Source organism: Rhinoderma darwinii, chromosome 5, assembly GCF_050947455.1.
Source record: "Rhinoderma darwinii isolate aRhiDar2 chromosome 5, aRhiDar2.hap1, whole genome shotgun sequence".
NCBI lineage: Eukaryota > Metazoa > Chordata > Amphibia > Anura > Rhinodermatidae > Rhinoderma > Rhinoderma darwinii.
The window spans coordinates 336,478,774-336,485,232 of NC_134691.1; the positions used below are offsets into that span (position 1 = coordinate 336,478,774).

General features: G+C 36.2%; 1 protein-coding gene across 2 annotated transcripts in view; it reads right to left on the reverse strand.

The window, feature by feature from the left end:
- Positions 1–6,459, reverse strand: part of AGMO (alkylglycerol monooxygenase) — a 191,295-nt gene that overhangs the window by 83,078 nt on the left and 101,758 nt on the right. The window lies entirely within an intron of this gene.

The following is a 6,459-nucleotide window of genomic DNA, read 5'->3' on the forward strand; positions in this document are numbered from 1 at the left end:
GTAGATATCATAGCATATAGAAAATGATAAATATTTGTGTGAGATGACTGCTCGACATATTTACACAGATGTAGACAGTGGCCACACTTGCAAAGCAAAGTCCCAGCAGGAGTCAGAGGCAAGCAAAACCAACAAGAGGTATTACTACTTGTTTCCATAGTCTCGCATCCGCAACTCTAAAGATTCAATCCTGATTTATTCCGTTATTCTACCCGATGAGGCTGTTTTCTACTTCATTGAGCGTATTACACAACCATAGCCGAATGTCCACACTATAGTGTACAATGAAAATATTTGATGATTGGAGATAAAACAATCTCAGCAAGTCAGCCATGTTACCATAATATGGAGCTCCAGAGGAGGGAGACTCTACTGAGCTGGGAGATTAGAAATAAAAAGAAATTTCAATCTGAATTCCCTCCGATTGTTGATATACAATGAATAAAAGCGACAATGGAGCAGAGTGTAAAGTTACTATTTTCTGGAAAAATCTGCTCTATTCATCTGTTCATACTTTCAGATGTTGTAGCATACCTGTTAATGCAGTACTAACTATAATAATACTGCCTCCTATGTACAAGAATATAACTACTATAATACTGCCCCCTATATACAAGAATATAACTACTATAATACTGCCCCTATATACAAGAATATAACTACTATAATACTGCCTCCTATATACAAGAATATAACTACTATAATACTGCCCCTATGTACAAGAATATAACTACTATAATACTGCCCCCTATATACAAGAATATAACTACTATAATACTGCCCCCTATATACAAGAATATAACTACTATAATACTGCCCCCTATATACAAGAATATAACTACTATAATACTGCCTCCTATGTACAAGAATATAACTACTATAATACTGCCCCTATATACAAGAATATAACTACTATAATACTGCCCCTATATACAAGAATATAACTACTATAATACTGCCCCCTATGTACAAGAATATAACTACTATAATACTGCCCCTATATACAAGAATATAACTACTATAATACTGCCCCTATATACAAGAATATAAGTACTATAATACTACTCCCTATATACAAGAATATAACTACTATAATACTGCCTCCTATATACAAGAATATAACTACTATAATACTGCCTCCTATATACAAGAATATAACTACTATAATACTGCCTCCTACATACAAGAATATAACTATTATAATACTGCCCCCTACATACAAGAATATAACTACTATAATACTGCCCCTATATACAAGAATATAACTACTATAATACTGCCCCCTATATACAAGAATATAACTACTATAATACTGCCCCCTATATACAAGAATATAACTACTATAATACTGCTCCTATATACAAGAATATAACTACTATAATACTGCCCCCTATATACAAGAATATAACTACTATAATACTGCCTCCTATATACAAGAATATAACTACTATAATACTGCCTCCTATATACAAGAATATAACTACTATAATACTGCTCCTATATACAAGAATATAACTACTATAACACTGCCCCTATATACAACAATATAACTACTATAATACTGCCCCCTATATACAAGAATATAACTACTATTATACTGCCCCTATATACAAGAATATAACTGCCTCCTATATACAAGAATATAACTACTATAATACTGCTCCTATATACAAGAATATAACTACTATAACACTGCCCCTATATACAAGAATATAACTAAAATAATACTGCCCCCTATATACAAGAATATAACTACTATTATACTGCCCCTATATACAAGAATATAACTACTATAATACTGCCCCTATATACAAGAATATAACTAATATAATACTGCCTCCTATATACAAGAACATAACTACTACAATACTGCCCCTATATACAAGAATATAACTACTATAATACTGCCTCCTATATACAAGAATATAACTACTATAATACTACCCCCTATATACAAGAATATAACTACTATAATACTGCTCCCTATATACAAGAATATAACTGCTATAATACTGTGTTCTATGTACAAGAATATAACTACTATAATACTGCCCTCTATATACAAGAATATAACTACTATAATACTGCTCCCTATATACTAGAATATAACTATTATAATACTGCCTTCTATGTACAAGAATAGATCTACTAAAATACTGCTCCTATACACAAGATAATAACTACTATAATAGTGCTCCTATATACAAGAATATAACTACTATAATACTGCCCCCTGTATACAAGAATATAACTACTATAATATTGCCCCCTGTATACAAGAATATAACTACTATAATACTGCTCCCTATATACAAGAATATAACTGCTATAATACTGCTCCCTATATACAAGAATATAACTACTATAATACTGCCCGCTATATACATGAATATAACTACTATAATACTGCCTTCTATGTACAAGAATATACCTACTATAATAATGCTCCCATATACAAGAATATATCTACTATAATACTGCCCCTATATACAGGAAAATAACTACTATAATACTGCTCGCTATATACAAGAATATAACTACTATAATACTGCCCCCTATATACAATAATATAACTATTATAATACTGCACCTATATACAAGAATATAACTACTATAATACTGCTCCTATATACAAGAATATAACTACTATAAGGGCGGGTTCACACATAGCGGAATTTCACTTAAATTCCGCTGCGGACACTCCGCAGCGTTAATCCGCAGCGGAGCCGTTTCTCCATTGACTTTCACTTTAATTTAGCAGTGTTCGTTTACACGATGCGTACAATTCCGCTGCGGAGCATAGGCTGCGGAGCGGAATTTGGTGTCCGCAGCATGCTCTGTCTGTTGCGGAGCAGTGGCGGACTGGTTGCGGACTCATGGCGGAATTTCTCCATTGACTTCAATGGAGAGTCAAAATTCCGCAATGAAGTCCGCAGATCTTATGTGTGCTGCGGAGCGTATTGTTTTTACTACCATGACATTTCTTCATTCTGGCTGGACCTATGTATTTCTAGGTCTACAGCCAGACTGAGGAAGTCAATGGGGCTCCCGTAATGACGGGAGCGTTGCTAGGAGACGTCTGTAAATAGTCACTGTCCAGGGTGCTGAAAGAGTTACGCGATCGGCAGTAACTGTTTCTGCACCCGGGACAGTGACTACCGATCTCAATATACATGTATCTGTAAAAAAAAATATAAGTTCATACTTACCGAGAACTCCCTGCGTCTGTCTCCAGTCCGGCCTCCCAGGATGACGTTTCACTCTAAGTGACGGCTGCAGCCAATCACAGGCCAAGCACAGGCTGCAGCGGTCACATGGACTGGAGCGTCATCCAGGGAGGTCGGGCCGGATGCCGAAAGAGGGACGCGTCACCAAGACAACGGGCGGTAAGTATGAATTTCTTTGACTTTCACTAGGGAAAGTGCTGTCCCTTCTCTCTATCCTGCACTGAATAGGGAGAAGAGAAGCACTTTTCCTGCAGTCCGCAGCGGCCAGTCCGCATCAATTTTCTGCACATTTTGTGCAGATCCGCTGCAGAATCTGCAACGCAGATTCTGTGCGGCATTGATGCGGACAGTTGCGGAGGAATTCCGCCATGTGTGGTCATGCCCTAATACTTCATCTATGTACAAGAATATAACTACTATAATACTGCCCCCTATATACAAGAATATAACTACTATAATACTTCTCCTATATACAAGAATATAACTACTATAATACTGCCCCCTATATACAAGAATATAACTACTATAATACTGCCCCCTATATACAAGAATATAACTACTATAATACTGCTCCTATATACAAGAATATAACTACTATAATACTTCATCTATGTACAAGAATATAACTACTATAATACTGCCCCCTATATACAAGAATATAACTACTATAATACTTCTCCTATATACAAGAATATAACTACTATAATACTGCCCCCTATATACAAGAATATAACTACTATAATACTGCCCCCTATATACAAGAATATAACTACTATAATACTGCCCCTATATACAAGAATGTATCTACTATAATACTGCTCCTATATACAAGAATATAACTACTATATTACTGCCCCTATATACAAGAATATAACTACTATAATACTGCCCCCTATATACAAGAATATAACTTCTATAATACTGCACCCTATATGCAAGAATATATCTACTATAATACTGCCTCCTATATACAAGAATATAACTACTATAATACTGCTCCTATATACAAGAATATAACTACTATAATACTGCCCCCTATATACAAGAATATAACTACTATAATACTGCTCCTATATACAAGAATATATCTACTATAATACTGCCTCCTATATACAAGAATATAACTACTATAATACTGCCCCCTATATACAAGAATATAACTACTATAATACTGCCCTCTATATACAAGAATATAACTACTATAATACTGCCCCTATATACAAGAATGTATCTACTATAATACTGCTCCTATATACAAGAATATAACTACTATAATACTGTCCCTATATACAAGAATATAACTACTATATTACTGCCCCTATATACAAGAATATAATTACTATAATACTGCTCCTATATACAAGAATATAACTACCGTATTTTCCGGACTATAAGGCGCACATAAAATGCTGAGAATTTCTCAGAAATAGAAAGTGCGCCTTATAATCCGGTGCGCCTTATATATGAACCCGACAGTAAAGAGAGGGGTTTATACAGGATCCTTTACCTCTATCGTGGGCGGCAGGGGTCGGCGGCGGCATACCACAGCACACACCATGCTCCTCCCCCCCGTGCGCCTAGGAATGAACTGAAAAAGTACGGTAAGGGTATGTGCACACACACTAATTACGTCCGTAATTGACGGACGTATTTCGGCCGCAAGTCCCGGACCGAACACAGTGCAGGGAGCCGGGCTCCTAGCATCATACTTATGTACGATGCTAGAAGTCCCTGCCTCGCTGCAGGACAACTGTCCCGTACTGTAAACATGATTATACTACTGGACAGTTGTCCTGCAGCAAGGCAGGGACTCCTAGCGTCGTACATAAGTATGATGCTAGGAGCCCGGCTCCTTGCACTGTGTTCGGTCCGGGACTTGCGGCCGAAATACGTCCGTCAATTACGGACGTAATTAGTGTGTGTGCACATACCCTAAACGTTTTGATTTGCAATTACAGCTGAACCAGTTGCAAGTTATTGTTAAAAAGTGTAATAAATTTTGACTTGCAGTCTGAGCAATGGTTTATTTAACGGTAATGTGCTGCGCCTTATAATCCAGTGCGCCTTATATATGAAACATGATTGCTTATAAGGCGCTCATAGAAAGTGCGCCTTATAATCCGGTGCGCCTTATAGTCCGGAAAATACGGTACTATAATACTGCCCGCTATATACAAGAATATAACTACTATAATACTGATCCTATATACAAGAATATAACTACTATAATACTGCTCCTATATACAAGAATATAACTACTATAAGGGTATGTGCACACACACTAATTACGTCCGTAATTGACGGACGTATTTCGGCCGCAAGTCCCGGACCGAACACAGTGCAGGGAGCCGGGCTCCTAGCATCATAGTTATGTACGATGCTAGGAGTCCCTGCCTCGCTGCAAGACAACTGTCTCGTACTGAAAACATGATTACAGTACGGGACAGTTGTCCTGCAGCGAGGCAGGGACTCCTAGCATCGTACATAAGTATGATGCTAGGAGCCCGGCTCCCTGCACTGTGTTCGGTCCACTACTTGCGGCCGAAATACGTCCGTCAATTACGGACGTAATTAGTGTGTGTGCACATACCCTAATACTGCCTCCTATATACAAGAATATAACTACTATAATACTGCCCTCTATATACAAGAATATAACTACTATAATACTGCTCCTATATACAAGAATATAACTACTATAATACTGCTCCTATATACAAGAATATAACTACTATAATACTGCCCCTATATACAAGAATATAACTACTATAATACTGCTCCCTATATACAAGAATATAACTACTATAATACTACCTCCTATATACAAGAATATAACTACTATAATACTGCCTCCTATATACAAGAATATAACTACTATAATACTGCCCCCTATATACAAGAATATAACTACTATAATACTGCCCCTATATACAAGAATATAACTACTATCATACTGCCCCCTATATACAAGAATATAACTACTATAATACTGCTCCTATATACAAGAATATAACTACTATAATACTGCCCCCTATATACAAGAATATAACTACTATAATACTGCCCCCTATATACAAGAATATAACTAATATAATACTGCCCCCTATATACAAGAATATAACTACTATAATACTGCCCCTATATACAAGAATATAACTACTATAATACTGTTCCTATATACAAGAATATAACTACTATAATACTGCCCAATATATACAAGAATATAACTACT